Here is a 24,039-nt window from a genome sequence, read left to right as displayed (position 1 = left end):
TGTTCTATGTCTGCTTCTGTCTCCTTGAACCCCAGTGGGTCTCAGCAGATGGCCGCTCACACTGAGCCTGGTTCTGCTGGAGGTTTCTTCCTGTTTAAAGGGAGTTTTTCCTCTCCACTGTCGCTACAAGCATGCTTAGTGTGAGGGATTGCTGAAGAGTCAATGAGTCGATGCAATCAACTGGTTTTCCTTAGATAGAAAACTTTGAATCAATCTGACTGGATGATCTGGTTGAACTGGAAAGTGACCTGAGATGACATGATGTGAATTGGAGCTATAGAAATAAACTGAATAGAACTCATTTGTTTGACTTTTTATGAAAGCCTTAAATGATAAACAGAAAGTTGCGACAGCAGAAAATTGCCTCAAAGATTTTCCAATGCACTGACTTTTTCCCACATGTATTTATTTCTTAAAATGGATTTATTATTTTAAAAAAAAGAGTTTTATGTGTGAATATAATGTGACAGTTGTGGTTGTGGATTACTTGGTTCCTTTAAGATTAAAAATAATTTAGTATTACTTTAAAAATGATTGATCATTTCACTTAAAATGTATTGGCGTGGTCTTTATTATGTCATTTTTGTAGCAAACAGCAGCTATTTTCTCCCTTTGGTGTACTTCTTTCACTTCTCCCAGTGGCTGTAAATATACTGGGTTATGCAAACACATTCAAATCAAACCTTTTTCTTCACCTTTTCTCATGTTACAAAAAAAAAACGTGTTATATGCCACCTATTCAGTTCCTCTATAAATGGTACAAATTGAAAGTGTCACCTGTTAAAGAAAATGTTTAATTTATTCCGTTCATCTAGCAAGTGTTATATATTTGTGACATGAGAGGGTGTGGTCTCATGTAGCTAAATGGCTTTAAATGATTCAATAGGACTTATAAAACAATCCTGCTAACAGTATTTCCAGCTATCCTTTTCTAGAGGAAACATGACAGGGACTTACTGCAATAAAATCTCCATAAATTTCACTTTTAACAAACTGTAAGTAAACAATAAGCAGAAAAGGACTTTAGCCTTCAGACTTATGAAACTTCAAACTCCCCAGGGTAGAAAATCCTCCTGTTCACAGTTAATGGAAGCTTCTTTTTTTGTTCAGTCATTTTATTTGATTTAATGTTTTTGGCCCAAAGGCTGGAAATTATAAAGTATTTCACAGAAACGTGCTCCCCCAAATCACTGACACAATGATACTTTTGTAGAATAGACAAATGACCCTTTCTGGGTTCATACATCATCTCACAACTGCCAGAGGGTTCACAGTCTAGCCCAGATTACAGATAACTGTTGGACTACACTGCCCCAAGTGGCTGTATCTCTCTATGCTCTCTTTGTGTGTGTGTGTGTGCCTGCCTTGCCCTCAGAGTGAGGACCATTTTTCCAATTTCACCATCAAATTCAAAACCAGTTGTTGCAAAGTGATGACATTTTGGCAGTTCTCACATGCTATTTTGTCAATGGTTAGGTTTAGGGTTAAGGTTTCAATTGGTTATGTGAAGGACTAGGGTTAGGGTGAGTTATGCATTGGTAATGGTTAGGTTTAGGGTTAGTTTTAGGGTTGGGGCATAGAAAGGGTTGAAAATGACTGAAAATCAATGGAAGTCGATGGGAATCAACAAATGGTCCTCACTACGATGTCAGAACGAGTATGTGTGTGTGTTTGTGTAAGGCTCTGAGTGTATTTGAGGATGAGAGAGAGAGAGAAAAAAAGAGAGAGAGAGGGAGAGAGAGATCCCACTACTTTAATTCTGAAAAATGAGAACAACGATCCTCTTAATACAGAAAATTGGTCAAATTCAGCCCTAAAAAGACACACTTTAAATCCGTTTGAAGATCTTTCACGCTGCACTGCCCCCTAGAGTTGAATCTAAACAAAAATTCATTTTTGTTACACTCACAGATGAAATAATCAGATTTTCAACAAATCTATTTTCCATAAAACTATATCCAAGCCAATCACATGATAAACTAGACATGTTTAAATTTGCACTGCAAAAAATAAAAATCTAAATAAGTCTTTTTTTAAAAGGTGTATTTTTACTTGAATTGAAGTGAGACACTTTGCCAGTGGATAAATCAAATTATCTTATTTTAAGAGTTAAAATATTAATCTCATTGGAAAATGATCTTATTTACCTACTTAAATTAAGGGTAGATTCCCTTATTTTAGGACATTTCCACTTATCTCTAGATGTTTTTTGCAGTGTGATAAGAATTCTGTCTGCGTGTGAACCTCTTCTTTCTGATTCCGATATATGCAGAGACTCTGAGCCGTTTGGCTGAAGGTAAACTAGTTGTTCTAGAGCAGACTGGGCTGATTACTCAGAGCTTAGGAATTGGGTAGGGCTCTGTTGGTTTAAGAAAAAAAGGATCTGCTCCTTTTTTCGTGTTTGACCTGTTATCCAATAGTCTACAAACGGTTTTACTTATTCCAACGTTTAAACAAACAGCTGGTACCAACCCCCCCCCTTTAAACAATGTGAACAATCCATAATTATGAAACAGATTAGGTGCCTCTCCAAAGGCAGGCAAAATGCACCACTGAAATTACAAGAGGTTTATTTGAATACTTCTATGTACATTCACTATGTAGTGTTAGGTTACTATGCTTTATCTTAAACATATTCCAAGTAGATCTTTAAAATCTAGGTTTCTCTCTCTGGTTGTGTAGCAGATGACAAAAAAAAATAATATAGCATTGGTTTATGATCATTTCCTTAAGTTTTTTCATCACCAACAGCTACTTGTGCATCAAACTTATGCACACTGGATATTGTATTTAGCTCATATTAAAATTACTATTTTATTTGGCCTAGTTTACAGATAACAGAGTATACTTTTAACTGTTTTAATTTCTTAATCAGAACATAATCACTAACAGGTCGTGTAAAGTGCAGAAACTTATTTTATTTTAAAGATTTATCGTATTGCCAAACCAGATGTCTTGTCAGCCATTGTTTCTTTTTGTTTGTTTTATAGGGTTTGGCCTGTAGACACCAACCTATTTCATTGCCATAAATATCTCTACTGCTTTGGCAGCAAAGAATGAAAATCTAAACAAGGACTTAACAATAAAGCTACAACTGAAAACACCGTCAACGTGTAAGTCCAATGTACATTAAAACAAAGCATCCGTATTTTACAACCCAAAGTCAAATCAAATTGACAGGGTGCCTTTTATGGACCACGGTAAAACACAATTCATTCAGAATATCATTTCTAGTAGCTGAGTAGTTTGCATATTTGGTTCCATGTGAAATCCTAAGCCTGTGATAGAGCTACAGCTTTAGATCTGCAGAAGCATAAAGTTAAATGGAAAAAAATGGAAAAATCTGGTACTTTTAGTCTTTTTTAATAAAATAAAGACCATATTTCATTTATATTTCAAGGCTTTATTTTTTATATTGCTTACGGCTAACATAATGAGAGTGAAAAATCAAATTTTCAAAACAGTGGTTCTAAACAGAGATGTCTTGTTTAAAAGTATGTTGTTCGTTGCACTTTATATGCTTCTTCAGTGGTAAAAAGGGTTTTGTACGCTCTCTTGAGTTTTTTTTTTGGCTTGTTTATAAAAAAGAGTTAGTGTGCTAAATGAGGAATGAAATAAAAAAAATACTTTTATCTCACATGACTGATCAGCTGTTTCCACTGACTGTGTCTTCTTGGGTATTCCCAATATCCCCATAGTCATTTCTTTCTCTACATCTCTGGACAGTCTGCAACATTTCCAGGACTGGTTGTAATGTAAAAAAATACATCTTACTTAGAAGCAACACAAAGCTCTGCCAGTTTATTATAGCTCTGTGCTTCATGCTAGTTTGAAACCTCTACTACCTGCTGATTACAGCAATGTTTAACATTGACCTCTGATGAAATAAAGCCTAAAGTTAGAGTGGCAAATATCCAGAACTTTATCTATAGTTATACTGCTATAAGCTTTGTCTGCTGGAGGACATAGGGACCACTTTCCCTCACTCTGCTTCATTCTGCTTTAATTCTCCAATTCTGCTAGCCTGATAAACCAGACTAAATGTGAGATTAAATGTGTAATTTAGTCTGGCCCCGATGAATTAGAAATTGGAAGATTGTTGATGAGAACAACCCGTTGTTTGTCAAACCATGTCTGTGCCTATTGGCCAACGCTGTGCCCAATGAGCGCAACTGACTGTGACGTAGGAAGCGTGACAGAAAGCTGGTGGGGGAGTGGAACCAAACAGCCTACGTCCTTCTTAATAATGAATGAGCGTAGAGCCTCTTCCTGCTCACGTTTAAAGGAAAACCCCAAGTCTAATCCTTCCAGAACCGATTCCAAAGCCGAGTCAAAAATCGCCATCAGAGCCAGCGGTCCTTCACACACGACTATGCCGAGAGAGGGCCGCTACAGACGGGCTGCCGTTAGCCCTGGCTGCCGTTAGCCTCGGAGCTCCACCGGTTGCTCCACCGTTCTATCAACTTCGGAAATAGTTTTTTTAATCATGCATTAAATCGGTAAATGGACCATATAGTGACGCCTTAAAGTATAATATTCTCGCCTCAAATGATCTTAAAACGTATTTTATTGAACAACAGCAACAGAAAAGATTACTTTTAACTTCAATGGAGCGCTTCATTGGAAGCTGCTGCTGCTGCAGTGCATGCTACTGTTCAATAGCCCGCTTTTCATCCTGAAATTGCAAAAATATAGCTGTGTTGTGATTGTCTAAGCTAGACCAAACTGGCAGGCAAAAATTATTTTGGCCACGGGCAGGTGGGGCTAGTTTACTAGGCTACAATTCTGCAGCATTGGTTAGTTCAACTAACTATATATTCTCTTTTTAATCATTTTGCCATAAAGCTCAGCTCAGAAGTCTTCTGCTTAACTGTTTCTTTCCTATGGAGCAATAGGTAACTATTGTACCTTCTCCAACACAGAAAGTCTTTAAGTCATCTGTGCTGCCATGTTATTATCAGTTTATGCTTCTGTCTTTGTGAACCCCTCAGCAGATGGCCGCTCACACTGAGCCTGGCTCTGGTTCTGCTGGAGGTTTCTCACTGTTAAAGGGGGAGGTTTTCCTCTCCACTGTTGCTGCATGCATGCTCAGTGTGAGGGATTGCTCCAGAACAGAATACAAGTTGTGTTTCCTTAGAAAGAAAATGTTTAATCTTACTGGATAATCTGACAGAATCCTTTCTATAGAACCCCTTCATGTGACAGGAATGAATTTAAATGAATTTGAAGGATCACAAGAGGAACAACTTTTGAGATGGTCTAAAGTGTGACATCTCTGACCAAGGCGTTGCCATGGTTACAATCTAGACCTGTGTTGAGCACTGTTTTTTTCATCACTTTGATTGTAGTTTTTGCCTTTCTCTCAAAAAGAACACATAAAGTTTAAAAAGCAAAACTATATATCAGGTGATGGACATGCATTCACTTTTTAAGGGCTAGAAAAACTATGACTAATCCTTTTCTCTTTTAATCTCTTTCCCTCACACACACACACACACACACAAGCACCCCCGACATGCACAACCTCTATTCATGTCTATGGCCTAACATTACCATCTCATAACTAAACCTAACCTAAACTCAATGTTCAACCCCCACTCCAAGACGAGAAACTCTCCTCATGGGGACAAGTCATTGGTCCCCACAAGTAACTAAAAGACCCCAAAATGCAGATTAATCCTTGGAAACGGTCCCCACAAGATAACAAAACCATGGCCACACACACAAGTGTGTAAGTCCATGAATCTGTTGTCTTCTCTGTCAGTGTGCACCACAGTTGACTGTGTTTGTTTAGCTGTATTTACATAAATGCGGCATGAATTCGTACGTGTATTAGCCAACTGGGTGTTGTCTGTTGGAGCAGATTATGCGTTTCCATGGAGTCGCTGTGTACGGCTGTATGAGTGTCACGTCGACATCATCACACAATGCCCTTCCCACCTCGCTATGCCAACCTGACGCTGCGTTATGAGGTTAATCATGTCAACCAATGGGATCGGCAGACGTTGTTAGTTTGCAATCTTTCGGTCATTACGAGGTGCTTAAGGCTCTTCCCACTCACTGCCCCGCCCCGCTATGTCTGGGGTGGGATTCAAGTCTGTCCAAATACTGCCCCCATGTGTCAATTTAGCTTTGGTTCCTCTGTTTGCTTTTTTCTTTGCTAATCAGGGTTTAAATTGTCTTTTTCCTGCTTTAAAAGGTCCACACTGAGTAGTTTTTCCTTTTGGGGCTTTTTCTCTCAGTTTCATCTTTCTGGCTGCCATTGTTTTAAATACAGACTCTCCTTTATTTTATTTCTACCTGGTCAGTTCCTTCTCAGGTTTTTTTATAAACACTCTTTTCCTGGACATTTGTCTAATCTTTGGCCTTAAATTCGGCTCTAATACATTTTTTGCTTCTGGCAAAAGGTTCCAGGGAGTGGAGAGTTCAGCGGGAGTTCACCGTCTCCTCCCTTCAACCAATGACTTATAACTTCCTATTCAGACCGGAGAGAGATGGTCTACGTACATGCCCGGCTGCACGCATGGTAAAGTGAGAATTCCTTTTGTTGTATTTCTGTGTGCAGTTCTATTTTAGAGTTTATAGTAAACGAAACTGGAATTTCTAGAAGGGATCTACATTTAGAAATCATGTCAAAGCAGGACATGATTCATCCAAAATAAATAAAATGATTGTGTGCCATTCTTAGTTTGATGTTACATTCAAATCAACCAAAAATATATGTGGGGAAAATCCTCATTTAATAATAACCCTAACCCTTTTATTATTTATTTACTTATGATATTAATAACAATGAAGAATTAAGTAAGGGAATAAAATCTCAGAATAATATATATATATATATATATATATATATATATATATATATATATATATATATATATATATATATATATATATATATATATATATATATATATATATATATGTGTGTGTGTGTGTGTGTTTTTTGTGTGTGACATTTTCTCTCCCAGTTCTGTCAACTTTCTGCTCCTAATGAGACTCTATGAATGATCAGTGTGGGTTTGCCTAAGTGTCGCAGTTGAAATTAAACTGGGATGTTAATTAGTTAATAATACAATATGGAAACCAGTCTCACTGCTGTGGATTAATTCAAATAAAAATTAAATTAACCTTCCTGCATCCATCTGAAAAGATAAACTGGACTTAATTAGATATAAAAGAAAATAATGCAGGGAAATAATGCATAAAATAATGTATTTATTTACCAAAGAACTTGATAAATACAATCAACATCTAAGGGAAGGAAATATAAGCTTTAAAATTGAACCAATCAAAGGTGTAATAAGAAATCTCATGTTTTTTTGGGTATTTTCACTGTAGAAACTTGTTTAGAAATTTCCATACCAGCCCTCATTATTACGATCTTCATCTGAAGTGACTATCCTCTGTTTTATGCATAGTTTATTAAGCTTTAATGACAGTAAATACACTTCAAAGATATAGCCTCCTGTTATGGTTGTTTAAAACAGCTAACCTATCCAACGTTTAGCCTAGCCTGATAGCTGAGAGTGAAACAGTGTGAACAATACTGGCCGTAAATGAAACAGTTGTGTTTGTACTATTGATTGCTGTTCGTAGCAACATGAACAAAAGCCCGAGCTTGTTCCATGGAGGATGTTCAAGAGGCCTTTTGCCCTTTCCATGACCCCACAATCGGTTCAAGTTCAGTTCAGGAGTTCACCGCGTGGAGTTCACATGGTCATCACACCCTTAATGATGCTGCTGGACTTAAGCTGGAGGGGGGGGGGGGCATTTTACTTAAATAAAATAATGTTTGCTATGTTTGATTTACCAAAGTATTTGTAGGAGGACCGCAGGTTGTTTTCAAAAACAGAAAACAGAGACTTCATTCCATCTCACTGGTGCATTTACATTAAAACTAACTAAAAACCTTTTCATTTTAAAGACGCATTTGATTTTAAAGAATCTATTTCGAATGTACTTTGCTTTAGACTAAAAGAAAAAAAATGAATAAAATGATTAAATATTTAAAATTAAATAAAATACTGTTTTAAAAAATTATTGAAGAAATGATAGTAATTGCTGTGCCATTAATTGTTATTATTCAAAGTGACACAAATTTTCTCCTAACCTGTTTTTGAGTTCAGATCAGATACATGCACTGCAAAAAATCAAAATCTAGATACGTAATTTTTTCTCAAAATAAGGGCATTTGTTCTTGAATTGAGGTTAGTGAGAAACCCTCCCAATGGAACGAGACAATTGTATTGCCGTATTTCAAGTGCATATTATCTAATTATCTTATTTTAAGAGTAGAAATACACAAACCATCTCATTTACCTGCTCAAATTAAGGGTAAATACACTTAATTTAAGAAATAGTTACTTATTTTTAGATTGTTTTTCAAGTGTGTTTGTTTTTATCAGTGAATATTATCAGTTATGTACAAACAGCATTAAAGCGGGATAAAAGGAACCGTTCTATTTTTTTTTTTTTTTTGAGCTACAAACAGCACAATTTGTACAAAAGTAGGATTTTCAGAAAACAGAAATTTATTTTAAACAGATTTTCCTGCAGTGAACTGTAGTATTTCATAAGCTTCATTTTAGATGCAAATATAATTTTTCTCTATTATTTGTGTTTTTGTTCTTGGATCTTGATAGAACCTTATTGTGAAAAGCAATTTGACTTTAAACATTGACTTTCAAATTGTGAAAAGGCTGTAAATGAAACACAACTGTTTCATTTACGGCCAGTATTGTTCACACTGTCTCACTCTCAGCTACCAGGCTAGGCTAAAAGCTGGATAGGTTAGCTGTTATGCTTGTTTTAAACAACCATAACAGGTGTTGATTGTATTTATCAAGCTCTTTGGTAAATAAATACATTATTTTATGCATTATTTCCCTGCATTATTTTCTTTTATATCTAACTAAGTCCAGTTTATCATTTCAGATGGATGCAGGAAGGTTAATTTAATTTTTATTTGAATTAATCCACAGCAGTGAGACTGGTCTCCATATTGTATTATTAACTGATTAACATCCCAGTTTAATTAACATCTGCTTTAATAAACATTGACTTTCAAATTGACTTTAGAGCTGAAAATAGAGAAGTTTAATATTTGATCATAGCAGCTTATTTACAAACTACTGGAACATTGCCAAAGTTTTAATCTTTATTTCATATCTAAACCTTAACATTGAGCACAAAGAGCAGCAAAACGAGAAACATGTTTTCTTAACACAATAATTTGTTCCATAAGCAGAAAGAAATCCCTTCAAAACTTTATTTCTGAACTTTGGTTTAACAGATTTCTCAGATTCCTGTTAATCATAATTATTTTGCTTTTATTAAATATATGTCGGATATGTCCTGGGAAATGAGTTATATGAGGTTTCTGCATCGATTTTAAAACTGTAATTTTCCAAATCACAAAGATTTTAATAACTCTATGAGAATATCTATGTCTAGTTCTATGAATTTCTATTTCTAATTTTTACTGCTCTGTTTTGTAAAATTTTTATTTTATTTTACATTGTGCTCGAAATACAGCATTATGTGATAAAAGTGTTATTTAAAGCAGTATTTGTGTGATAATATAAAGTTTTGTGTTTGTAGGGTAGGCATTTATTATTTTGTTTTTCATTATTGTGATAAAAGAAATTTGATAATGAATTATAAATTAGAATATTAGTTTAACCCGCCAAAAATTGGTGAACTTTGTGAATTTTTATGTTTACTTTATTTCTTTGTTTTCCTTTTTTAACTGAAAAATTGACAAACTAAAAGAATATGATTATATGTATTAATTCTTGTCTGCTTCATGGTAAAAAAAACACACTTTTTTAATACTGCTGTGCTGAATTTTAAATAGGTTTATATATTTCAACAGCAGTTTTTATTATAACAGGCTCTTATTGCTGCGGCTTGTATACAAAAGACTTCAAAAACAATAATAGTGATTTTTTATTTATCTGCATTTTATATTTCTTACCACAGTAACACAAAATATTGGGAAAGAGTTTGAGTCCATGCTTTCCAACATTGTGTGCTGCTTTCCATAACTGCTGCAGCAGACGTCTGCTTTTTGTTGCAGTGGGGGGAAAAGCAGAGCTGCTGATAGAGGCGTGCATTGCCGTAGGAGATGTGATGAAGGCGAATGTTTATGATGCATCGTACACGACGCATGAAATCAGTTAGAAGATGCAGAAATCCATGAGGAAAAGCCCCTTAAATTCAACGAGAGCCTTTCTGAACTGGAAGGATTGGCATTATTTTAAACTCACTGAAGTCAAAGACAAAACATGTCTGTGATTTTAACTTTTCAAGTTTAACCTTAATTGGTTAGTTTGAAATGATTATTCTTTTTGTTTATTTAAATTATGGTTAATTTAACCTGATTGAAATGTTTAAATATTAGATATTTGATAGTTGTATTGACTTTATTTGTTGCATTTGTGTTGTTTGTTAAAACACTTAATGGGTTTTCTGGCCTTTTAGGTCGGGTTTTTATATATATGATGGATCAGATCCTCAGATCCTGAACAACTGATGGCGAGCTAAAAAAGGACAAGACCCGTAGGACTCTTGAATTGGTTTATTTGTGTACAGTATTTGTAATTGTTTTGTTTGTTTGTTGTTGTTTTTTTCCTGCCCCTTATTTTTTCCCTGTTTCCAAGGAAAACCAATAATACACTTGCACGAAACACCAACTAAAACAGTTTCCTTGTGTTTTCATTCACACCTCAGGCTCCTTAACGAACTGTTTTCTGATATCGCAGTTAGCTGCCTAGCCCATAACTGTTACAAGTATTTTCTAAAAACCCTTAAACAATACTGACCTCCAACTACTGTAGATGTATTAGTTTTTCCAAACCATGCATTTTACTTTTTAATGTTATACTGAAACCTCTCGCATCCTTTTTAAAAACATGAATATTGTGGAGATATAGCACACCTTATTGCTGTCAGTTTCATTGTGCAGCAAATTGTACATTTTTGTTATGCTGCTTAAGAAATCAAATCAAATCAAGATTTTATGGTCATATGCACAATAAAGAGACACGTTTCCCTGTGCAATCAAATTCTTTCTTTGTTGTCCACACTGGATGCTAAGTTAATACCAAAAAACTAGAATTTAAAAAAGCATGCAAGAAAAAAACAACTTAAATATAATAACACAATACAATAAATTAAATGTAAGTATTATTTTTTAGGGTTAAAACTCTTTTAAATTCATAGTTATTTTAGTAGAAAAAATGACTATGATGATAATCATGTCTACATCAATACATTATAATTAATGTCTTTTTTGCACGCCATGTATCACTTTACTTGGATTTAGTTTTTACATATGCATAGATATACGTACATATATATATACAGAAGAGCTATATGTGTATATATTTTATCTCTTTTATTCTTATTTTTTTTATCTTTATTATATTGTGTGTGTGTATATATTATATAAAACTGTAACCGGAGCGTGTAACTAAAGTAATCTCCCTCTGGGATTATTTAAGTATTTTTGATTCTGATTCTGATTCGCTCCATCCCACCCCCCCAAAAAAACACAATAAGATTGTGTATAATTAATTTTTATTAATCATTCTATAATTTATATAAGACATTTACTAACTGATAATTAAAATCAAAGCTGGATTAAAAGCTACCATAAGAGGAAAGGCAACCAAAGTCATTGACATTTTAGGTTGTAAAAAGTAAAGCATCGTTACTTTGCTTGATAAATACTAACTTTATTAGTTCAATAGTTTCTAACTCAGTGTATGAAGTAGCTTGTTAGTATAATTAGTGAATCTTCTTAAAGGAATATTCCAATCACAGTTTTTTTTTTATATCTTTAAAAGTTCCGTTTGTTTAATTTTGTTTCCTCCTTTTGCTGATTCAAAGGCTTTAAATGTGTAGTGAAGTGGGATTTCCCTCTGTGCACAAATGAGGCATTAAAGATGCAATAACATCTATTTGTTGGTCCTTCTCCTGACCGAATGTAGCCGATATCGATAAACATGATTTTAATTGAAACATCCTTCATAATCGACGCACTTTAACAGTTAACATCATTTTTAAAGGCCCAAATACCAGATAAATGATCAATAATGAAAACTAATTTCACTTTGTCGCCATAATGCTTTTCATAAAGAGGCCAATTTAACATCTAGTTAATATTCGGTGTTTACCCAGATGTCTTGTAAATGATCATTGATTTATTTCTGTCTTATAATGTGTGTTACGTGTTTGTTTTTGTCCATTTAGACTCTGAAAGCAGCTCAGAGTGATTGTAGCCCTGAGCTCAAAGCACCTGAATCTAATGTGCTGCTGACTTCAAGAGAAAGAGTGAAAGACTTGGATGGAAACAAATGAAGGTGTCAAAAACAGGAAGAGAAAGAGGAAGGAGAAAAGCAACAATAAAGAGCAGATGAAGGATGTACAGGACAACGGGTGGGGGTGGGGTTATGGGGGGTTAAACACAGTTCAAGGGTTCAGTTTCTGCACAAACACGTACATGTTGTCTGGATTATCAGGTAACCGATGCAAACCAATCTGTGAGTCTCTTTAACCCAGAGGTCTGCCGTTTCTGTGAACTTTATTCTCATTAGGAGATGAGTGTGCAGTTGTGTCTCGATGTGGCAGTGTGCACGTGTGTCTGTGCACGTGCATGTGCACCTGTGTGTGTTAGTGGGTGGGTGTGAATGTATACACAACCTCACAATAGAAGCTCTATCTATCGGCGTCATTTGGTTACAAATTCTGTCTCACACAGTTCAATGGAGACCAGACACACAGTCAGGACCCCCCCCCACACACACACACACACACACTCCCCCCGCCACCCAACACACACACACACAATGAAGGGTATGGTAATGTGAACTTTGTTTCACCCAAAAATGAAGCATTTGACCTGACCGTGTACTCTGCAGCACTTCTCCTTCCCCTCTCCTTCATCTTCATCACCTCCTCTCCTCGTTCAGCTCCGTTCTTCCTCATTCGGTGTCCTTCGTTTCATGATGATACTGTTTGGAAAGAAAGAAAATCTGTCTCCTCCCACTGGATCCGTTTCTCTATCAAAGCAAAATGTTTGATCTTTAAACCGTAGCAGAATATCTCTCAGAGGTGAAATTTAGCTTCTCCTTACAAGAAGAAACTGATCCAGTCATCAGATTCAACTTCTTTTGAAGGCGTTCTTTAAGATTCAAGATTAACCAAAGTGTATCTGAAATATAGCTCTGGTCTGGTAGGGGGTACACTGTAAAACGCATTATGTTGACTTTATTAAAAAAATCCAGAATAATGAAAAATTGGAGGAACCTTTAAAAAATGTTGGTATGCATAATTTGTAAATACTAGGGGTGCATAGTCAGGTTATATGCCTATAGAAATAAAAACAAATAAAAAAGCATTTGAACATGATAAAATAACATAATAAAACAAAGCACATAGAGTTGAGTAGAGAAACGGGACGAAGCAGTGAAAAACAGGACCAACTGTCTCATCTATAATCAAAGTTTGTGATGGCAGCAGGCCGGCTGATATTTCCCTCCAGGATGTTTTCACAGCTAAGAAGGACCAGAGACCAAATTAAGCTGCTATCACAAGAAAAAGAAGACAGAATATACAGTTAGGGATTTAACTACCAAACACTGCAGAATATAAATAGAGTGAAGCAGAATAATGAAAAGTGAACCATATGTCCTCCAGCAGCCTAAGCCTATAGTAGCGTAACTATAGTGATAGCTCAGGATAACCTGAGTGAAACTTTGCAGCAATCCCTCATGCCCAAAATACCTGTACTGACAATGGAACTCCCCTTTAAAGCTACAGTGTCTAATTTTCAGCGACATCTAGCGGTCAGACTGCAGACCGCAGCAACATGAACATCTCCCCCCCACCGCTTCTCCCCCCCAACAGTACGGCGAGCGTTACGGGACAAAATTTCTTCCACGACGTCCGCATCACCTACCCTCTCAAGTGATGAGGTTTGTTTACATAGATAATTTTACAGATAGTATTTCATTAGTCTGAGTAGGGTATAGATTTCATGTAGACTTAAGATAATAAATATACCCGTTATTTTTTCTACATCGTTGTGACGTTTTGGTGAGCTGCTTTGCATGGTGATATAAACAGACGAAGTAATTGTAGTCATTAGTTTAACAGCGAGATTGTGTTCCCTGGAAGAATATATATTCCCCGTTTACAGAGTCCAAGTCATTTTGGTGGCACGGGGGTTACAACGCGAGGAAGAGGGAGAGGACGAGGGCGAAGGCAGGGAGGCCGTGCAGCTAGGGCCAGGCGAGAGAGGGGAGCCAGCGGGGTGAGAGCAGAGGAGGAAACGCTTGAAGATCTCCAAAGGAGCCGGAGAGAAGTAACCGAGGTATATATCCAGAAAATTATTTTACAGAAAATTACTGAATCATTACCTATGAAACGTCAGGGACGTTGCTGAATAAGTATACTGGAGAGGAACAGCATCATCACGCAGCATGTTATTGTTTTAGACAGCACTGAGCATTCTGTACTCCAAAAACTGCAGTGATATTAGACAATTGTGTGTGTAGGATTAATTACCTGTCCAAGAGAAAACTGGCAACTTGAGCGTCTCTTTGAAAACCTTTTTCCTCCATCAGTGACTTGCATCGTGTAAATGCCGTGCCAATGTTGATCCGTGTTTTTTGTCGTTTCTTGTCACGCTTGCGTTTATTCTCGTCGTGTTTCCGCTTCTTAGATGACGGGGGTTCGGTGTCCGCCGCTTTTCGTTGTGATACAGAGTAGGCATGATCCTCCATTCGTCTGATGTTTGGCCACACAGTGCCAAACAGTTTGCAAAGTCACTCACGCCTGCCGCCTTTGTTCACCTTTCTTGTTACTGATGCGCAGTATACCTGCTTCTTCTTCTTCTTTGGTTTCAGGCAGACTAAACGCTTCTCAGGCATAATACTGCCATCTACTGTTCAGTACCGTCTCAGTTCATCTCTCTCAACTTGCCGTAGTTATTTTCGAGCGTCATGGGAGATCTCGCAATCGCTAGTTTGTTGCCTCTGCGCTTGCCGTAGCGCAAAGATGTCAGCCTCCATGGCTGCGAGACCCGCTCCTATGTAATTATAAATAACGAATTCTAAGGCAGCGCAAATATTATGGTTAAAAGGCTGAGCTCATAGGTGATGATAAATAACATAGTTATGTATAATATATTAAATTTCTGACTTTATATGCCTGTAATTATTACACACTGTAGCTTTAATTGGAAGAAACATCCAGGAGAACCTGGCTCATTGAGTGGCCTTCTGTCATGACAAAACTGGGTTCCATCTGTTTTTATTAAATTGGTAAGGCAAGCAGAAGTGTGTCAGAGGTCGCCATGATCCATGCAGGCCAAATAGTGCTGGCAGTAAGGAAGGAGATAAGAAGAGGAAGCTGGATTCCTATCTATAATTCATTTAGCGTAGGGACCTTCCAACAATCCTACCTGGTGCTTAGGAGCTGTACAATTTCCCACAATCCTTTACATATACTCTTTATTTACATGTGCTCTGTCTGACAAAAGCTAACGTAAAGACATTTATGTTTTTTCGAATGAAAAAATGAAATGAAGTCTCTGCATTTAACTCATCCCCTTGGGGAGCAGTGGGCTGTCATTGTTCGGCGCCTGGGGAGCAGTGAGGGGTTAAGGGGCTTACTCAGAGACCCAGAGTGTCAGTCTGTGGGAGTGGGGCTTGAAATCAGAACCTCCGGATCAAAGCTGTGTGCCCTAACCCAGGGGTGGGCAACCCCAACTGATCAAAGAGCAATATTGGACCAAAAACACAAAAAAACAAATCTATCTGGAGCCGCAAAAATGTAAAAGTCTTCTGTCAGCCTTTTATGGCAAAACGGGCTCAAAGTGTATTATCTCACTATAGAAAAGTAGCCTGGGTGCCATTCCGAACTTAGTCCCGCCCACAGCGTTTGAGGTCGGGAAGTTCGGTCTGGCATTGCTCCATAGTAGCGCGAGTATGCTCGCACAATATATGGCGGGCCAATCAAATTGTCAGGGCGGGCTTTATACGATGATGGACAGATGATCAACAGTAACGTAATCAACCACGTGACCAAAGCGCGCTTGAGTGACAACAACAATGGCAACAATGGAGAGTTGAGGTGAGTAGATTCTGCTATTAGGTCTGTTCTAGAAGATATCGACAGCAAGTTAATTTTAAAAGAGGAACAGAGAAACACGATCAAGGCTCATCCTCTTATTCTAGGCGTGCAACTGCACGCTTTGATTTTTGTTGACAACAACTATGCGTGGCTTAACATACGTCACGCACTCCGTTGCTCTTATTGGTTGTAGGTCTATCCAATTGAGTGCAGAGGCATTTTTTTTCCTGGTTCGTTCGAAACACGCCCCATAATCACAGCTCTATGGAGCAGTATCAGACTCATTCTGACTAGAATTGAGTAGGACTACGTCAGGCTAATAGAAAAGGATTATGTGGGCTTAAATATATAATAATTATTCATGATTAAATGTTTGTCCTGGAGCAAATGTCACATAGCAGCATGAGGTGAGGGAGGAGCAGTGAACGCTCTCACCGCTCCGCTTCACCGTGCAGTTTAGTTTTTTTTTGCATGATGAAATTATAGAAACAGGATAAAGGAATATTTCGATGGTGGACGTGTTTCTGTTGGGAGGAGCTGATGGAGTCACGAGGAATCAAGCAGGAACTGACATCCATCAGAGCAGAGCTCTATAACCCAGAAATCCCACATCCTCCATCTCCAGCGTTCTTTGGTGTGATTTATATTTTTAGGATTTGGGGAAAAATGGAAGAAAGTTCCCATCCCTGCATCAGAGCGCCACCTGTTGGATCTGTGGATAGTTTTCCATCCTTGCAACAAAACTAGCAGCAGTGCTCTCTTCTAATTAATCCAGAAGTTCTGCTAACGTATGAAGGTAGATTTGTTTTATTTATCAAAAAAAGTTTGCTTTAATCAAAGAATAAATTGTCAATCAAAAAACAACATTCACTTCAATGAACAAAAAAACTTCTCATTTTTGACTGCAAAAATATATTTGAGACTCAAAAAAATGGATTTAAACTCTGCTTTTCTTTGATTGAAAATGTTTTATTTGATAGAAGTGCAGTCATTTTTAGTTTAAAGCAATTTTTTAAATTGAAGTAACATTGTTTTTGGACTGGACCATATAATGGGTAGGACATTAGACAGAATCAATAAAAAAGTAACTTCAATGAAAAGATAAAAGTTTTCAATCATAGAAAATAGTTTTTGAATGCAAATAAAATATTTTAGACTCCAAAAACAGCATTTGAACTCTTTTTTTATTATTGAAAAAGTTCTCTTTGGTAGAAGTAATCTATTTTGTGTTTGGGCCACACATGGGTAGGACATTTGTGTCTTAATCAGTCAATTCCCAAAAAGTTTTTCAAAAAAAAAAAAAAAATCAATCGAAGAAAAAACTGTTCAAATGCAAAATAAAAATTACCCCAAGAATTAAAAAGCGTATTGAAGAGAATGTGTTTCTTTTCTTTTTTGAAGTGAAAAAAAATTTGAAGTTCAAAATTTTTTAATTGAATAATTTTGACACATTTCACAGTAGGCGGGTGCTTGTCTATTGGCCAGACATGTTTGATTGACAGAGTAGAGTAGAGGTAATGCACCACGTCAGATAGCGTTCCCGCCATGTTAGACAGGGGGAACGCTATCTGACGGGGTTTATAGGCCCGTCAGATCCATTTATCTTTGGAAACACTAAGGTAGGAGTCTGACACCCTGCTGTGAGGAGCAGTGGAAATAGAAGTTGTCAACAACGCCACCTTGGGAATTGCACCCAAGGAAATAGACTCAGTAGGCTCGAGGTTCGTGACCAAAGAGAACAAGACTTTTTTTTCTTTAAAAAAAACAATCAAAACAAGGAAACACAATAGGAAGGGAGTGTACAGTACTGAGGTCTACCAGCAGGGAGAGGGCGGTCCAACATAACCAATTAAAATCATCAATGCTTTAATAGAATAGTCTAAAAGAACCCCTTGTTGCTACCTGCCAGCAAAGCTGGGGGCCACATAAAACAATAGAATGTTCCAAAGGAAATACCAACCAATGAACCAGATTAACTAAAGAAAAAAATAAAGAAAAGAAAACAGGGAAACAAAACAGCAGGGTCTCCAGCGAGCTGCAGCTGGAATTAGATCAAAAGGTTAGTAGATGATTTAAAGAAGATGGAAGCCAGAGGAAACCATTGTCACCTACCAGAGCTGGATGACTTCACTTCAAATCAGAGGATCCTTTCAGGCCCATAGCAAGAGGATCAGCTTTCCAATATATTCTATATATGAATAATTGTTATTTTTGCATTATGGAGCTGTATGGGGGCAATAAAACAATACATACCCGTTTTATGTGATAACCGCACTGAGCCAAACACAAAGCAGCAGACTTCCAGTGGTTTCTAGATTTAAACAAGACAAATAAAATGATTAATATGTAGGTCTTAAGCAGATGGAAGCATTACTTACTGATGTTAGAGCTTAAGACCTGCATACTTTCCAAGTGACCTTCCAAACGGCGTGTGACCAGATGCCAGCATAAGCAACCAGGTGAGAGTTTCCCTTTATACTCTCCAGCAATCATGAGGTAATTAGGGGAGCCAGGTGTTCTGAATATTGGAGCGGGCTTCTTCCTGCTACACATCCATCCATCCATCCATCCATCCATCCATCCATCCATCCATCCATCTCGATTTCTCCCTTTCTCAATAGAGGCTAACATTTGATCGTTCACGCTCTCCGTAGTTCCCCTGTGGCGGGAGCACAGGGCGGCTTTTACGCGCCTTGAGATTGTGGGAATGTTTGCACACTCTACTGACTAGTAAACTCATAAACATAGCCACCCTCTCATCAAAAAGGCTGCTACCTTGGCCAGGTAGAAAAAGAGATTCTGAATCTCAATGGGACTTCCTGGTTAAATAAAGGTTAAATAAAACAAAATGTCTTTTATGGCTTTTTATGTGAAAACAAAAGAGATGAATATCTCATTAATAGCATTATCATCACTTTAAAATTTTATATACATAAATGCAGATTTGGAAAAGCTAAACCGATATGATCTGTATTTAAACAGGAGATCCATCTTCTAACCCTTTCCTTGGACAAAATTCAGAAACCAAAGGCAAAAAGTTTGTCATATCACCTCTCTAATTTTATCAGCCCTCCCTCGATACAAATTAAAGAATAATGCTTTCTTTTTTTGTGTGTGTGTGTTTTGTATTTCTTTATTTTTCTTTATTCATTTATCTTTCATTATAATTCTGTTATATTCGACATGTGTAATTATAGATATCTTTGGATTTAGATTTTTTTTTCTCTCTTTCTGAAGCGTATTGCATAAAATAAACATCTGTTTACCTCGCAACTTGAAAGAAAACAAAAAATATTAAGAAAAGTGTCAGGAGGTATGATTGACTATAAGTTATGTTTTTTTATACTGTATTGTTTGAGATTGCCATTGTTACTGTTCCAAATAAAGTAAATAAAAAAAAAAGTACGACGCTTTAGCTAGCATGCGCGTTTCTTGTCACTTGCGCGGTGAATCGTGCCGCCTGCGCTGTGCAGAGATGCAGGGGAAACCGTATCTGATGGGGAAACGCAGCTCGACGTAACACCGATATTTCCATCTGGAAAACCCTGTTTTGCTGCTGGAGTCCTCCTGACTCTCCATCTCTCTGTGTGTGCTGTACGTTAACACCCACCAGCAGAAACACCCACCTACCCAACTGACAGACGGAATCTCACTATACAGGTGCTGGTCATAAAATTAGAATATCATGAAAAAGTAGATTGATTTCAGTAATTCCATTTAAAAAGTGAAACTTGTATATTATATTCATACATTACATACAAACTCATATATTTCAGATGTTTATTTGGTTTAATTTTGATGATTACAAATGACAACAAATGAAAATCTCAAATTCATCATATCAGAAAATTAGAATATTACTGAAGACCAATAAAAACAAAGGATTTATAGAAATGTTGGCCAACTGAAAAGTATGAACATGAAAAGTATGAGCATGTACAGCACTCAGTATTTAGTTGGGCCTCCTTTGGCCTGTATTACTGCAGCAATGCGGCGTGGCATGGAGTCGATCAGTCTGTGGCACTGCTCAGGTGTTATGATAGCCCAGGTTGCTCTAATAGTGGCTTTTAGCTCTTCTGAATTGTTGGGTCTGGTGTATTGCATCTTCTTCTTCACAATACCCCATAGATTTTCTATGGGGTTAAGGTCAGGAGAGTTTGCTGGCCAATTAAGAACAGGGATACCATGGTCCTTCAACCAGGTACTGGTAGCTTTGGCACTGTGTGCAGGTGCCAAGTCCTGTTGGAAAATGAAATCTGCATCTCCAAAAAGTTGGTCAGCTGCAGGAAGCATGAAGTGCTCTAAAACTTCCTGGTATGTGGCTGCGTTGACCCTGGACCTCAGAAAACACAATGGACCAACACCAGCAGATGACATGGCACCCCAAACCATCACTGACTGTGGAAACTTTACACTGGACTTCAAGCAACGTGGATGAAGTGCCTCTCTTCTTTTCCTCCAGACTCTGGGACCTTGATTTCCAAAGGAAATGCAAAATTTACTTTCATCAGAGAACATGACTTTGGACCACTCACCAGCAGTCCAGTCCTGTTTCTCTTTAGCCCAGGCAAGACGCTTCTGACGCTGTCTGTGGTTCAAGAGTGGCTTGACACAAGGAATGCGACAGCAGAAACCCATGTCTTTCATACGTCTGTGTGTGGTGGTTCTTGAAGCACTCACTCCAGCTGCAGTCCACTCTTTGTGAATCTCCCCCACATTTTTGAATGGGTTTTGTTTCACAATCCTCTCCAGGGTGCGGTTATCTCTCTTGCTTGTACACTTTTTTCGACCACATCTTTTCCTTCCCTTCGCCTCTCTATTAATGTGCTTGGACACTGAGCTCTGTGAACAGCCAGCCTCTTTAGCGATGACCTTTTGTGTCTTGCCCTCCTTGTGCAAGGTGTCGATGGTCGTCTTTTGGACAACTGTCAAGTCAGCAGTCTTCCCCATGATTGTGTAGCCTATAGAACTAGACTGAAAGACCATTTAAAGGCTTTTGCAGGTGGTTTGAGTTAATTAGCTGATTAGAGTGTGGCACCAGGGGCCATCAATTTTGAACCTTTTCACAATATTCTAATTTTCTGATATGATGAATTTGAGATTTTCATTTGTTGTCATTTGTAATCATCAAAATTAAACAAAATAAACATCTGAAATATATGAGTTTGTATGTAATGTATGAATATAATATACAAGTTTCACTTTTTAAATGGAATTACTGAAATCAATCTACTTTTTCATGATATTCTAATTTTATGACCAGCACCTGTACATCAGCCAATCTCATCCTCCCCTCTCTCATGACAAGGCGCGCACGAGTCCTATCATGAAAAAAAGGTTAATTGTGCGACCTGAGTAACGTGCACCTGAGTAACGGGGTGTTTGCAATGGTAACTGTGTTATAGTTACAGTCAAAGTAATTAGTTAGATTACTCATTACTAAAACAAGGTAACGCCGTTAGTAACACCATTATTTCCATTATTTCCATTAACACCATTATGGGAGCAACGCCGTTACTCCCATCACTGCTGCCTTCTATGTCAGCCAATGCCAGATTATTGAAAGCCTTGACGTAGTAAAAAGTGCAGCGTTTCTGATCTGTCTGATCAGTTTTTTGACCAAGCTTGTCTGTTTTGATTTTTCTGCTCTGCCTAGGTCCTGTTGGACATCTCATTACAGGTGCTGGTCATAAAATTAGAATATCATGAAAAAGTAGATTGATTTCAGTAATTCCATTTAAAAAGTGAAACTTGTATATTATATTCATACATTACATACAAACTCATATATTTCAGATGTTTATTTTGTTTAATTTTGATGATTACAAATGACAACAAATGAAAATCTCAAATTCATCATATCAGAAAATTAGAATATTGTGAAAAGGTTCAAAATTGATGGCCCCTGGTGCCACACTCTAATCAGCTAATTAACTCAAACCACCTGCAAAAGCCTTTAAATGGTCTTTCAGTCTAGTTCTATAGGCTACACAATCATGGGGAAGACTGCTGACTTGACAGTTGTCCAAAAGACGACCATCGACACCTTGCACAAGGAGGGCAAGACACAAAAGGTCATCGCTAAAGAGGCTGGCTGTTCACAGAGCTCAGTGTCCAAGCACATTAATAGAGAGGCAAAGGGAAGGAAAAGATGTGGTCGAAAAAAGTGTACAAGCAAGAGAGATAACCGCACCCTGGAGAGGATTGTGAAACAAAACCCATTCAAAAATGTGGGGGAGATTCACAAAGAGTGGACTGCAGCTGGAGTGAGTGCTTCAAGAACCACCACACACAGACGTATGAAAGACATGGGTTTCTGCTGTCGCAATCCTTGTGTCAAGCCACTCTTGAACCACAGACAGCGTCAGAAGCGTCTTGCCTGGGCTAAAGAGAAACAGGACTGGACTGCTGGTGAGTGGTCCAAAGTCATGTTCTCTGATGAAAGTAAATTTTGCATTTCCTTTGGAAATCAAGGTCCCAGAGTCTGGAGGAAAAGAAGAGAGGCACTTCATCCACGTTGCTTGAAGTCCAGTGTAAAGTTTCCACAGTCAGTGATGGTTTGGGGTGCCATGTCATCTGCTGGTGTTGGTCCATTGTGTTTTCTGAGGTCCAGGGTCAACGCAGCCACATACCAGGAAGTTTTAGAGCACTTCCTGCTTCCTGCAGCTGACCAACTTTTTGGAGATGCAGATTTCATTTTCCAACAGGACTTGGCACCTGCACACAGTGCCAAAGCTACCAGTACCTGGTTGAAGGACCATGGTATCCCTGTTCTTAATTGGCCAGCAAACTCTCCTGACCTTAACCCCATAGAAAATCTATGGGGTATTGTGAAGAAGAAGATGCAATACACCAGACCCAACAATTCAGAAGAGCTAAAAGCCACTATTAGAGCAACCTGGGCTATCATAACACCTGAGCAGTGCCACAGACTGATCGACTCCATGCCACGCCGCATTGCTGCAGTAATACAGGCCAAAGGAGGCCCAACTAAATACTGAGTGCTGTACATGCTCATACTTTTCATGTTCATACTTTTCAGTAGGCCAACATTTCTATAAATCCTTTGTTTTTATTGGTCTTCAGTAATATTCTAATTTTCTGATATGATGAATTTGAGATTTTCATTTGTTGTCATTTGTAATCATCAAAATTAAACAAAATAAACATCTGAAATATATGAGTTTGTATGTAATGTATGAATATAATATACAAGTTTCACTTTTTAAATGGAATTACTGAAATCAATCTACTTTTTCATGATATTCTAATTTTATGACCAGCACCTGTAGTTCTTTCAAATCTGGATCAAAAGACCACAACCCTGTTTAACGGATCATGCCCACTCCCCTCACTCCGTATGACCCTTGCCCTCTCTACCCTCTCCCAGCTTCTGGATAGGTCAGAGCCGTTTTCTTGTGAAGGATTGTGTGTGTATGTGTGGTTTTTCCTGTTGCTTCCAGTAAACATTTGCAGTAAATATTTTAAATTGCTTTCTGTGAATTTTAAAGTCCGCAGTCGTTGGCTTTAAAGATTGCTATTGATGTAAAACATATTGCAGGCTGTGAGTAAAGTCAGGACAGAGGGTGCATGATTTTGTTTTGGTTTGTTTTTTACTTACAGTAAAAGCATTATTATTGGTTTGTATTTTTCAAGAGCAAGATTCAGCATCCCATACTGTTGCTAAGTTCCATAAAGAAATACTAATAAAAAATTATTCCAAGCCCACGAGACCATAAACTGATTGAGCCTGATCCCGTTCAGACATAATTCTTCCGACTTATCATAAAATGCTTTACATTATTATTTTGTATCAAATCAGCAGCAATTGTTTAACATTCACAAGAAAATAGTTAAATAATAACAAATAAAACACTAATTTTAATTGAAAAC

The sequence above is a fragment of the Cyprinodon tularosa genome, unplaced genomic scaffold (assembly GCF_016077235.1).
Source record: "Cyprinodon tularosa strain WSP-4 unplaced genomic scaffold, ASM1607723v1 ctg382, whole genome shotgun sequence".
NCBI classification, from domain to species: Eukaryota; Metazoa; Chordata; class Actinopteri; order Cyprinodontiformes; family Cyprinodontidae; genus Cyprinodon; species Cyprinodon tularosa.
Note: the sequence above shows the minus strand (reverse complement) of the source record.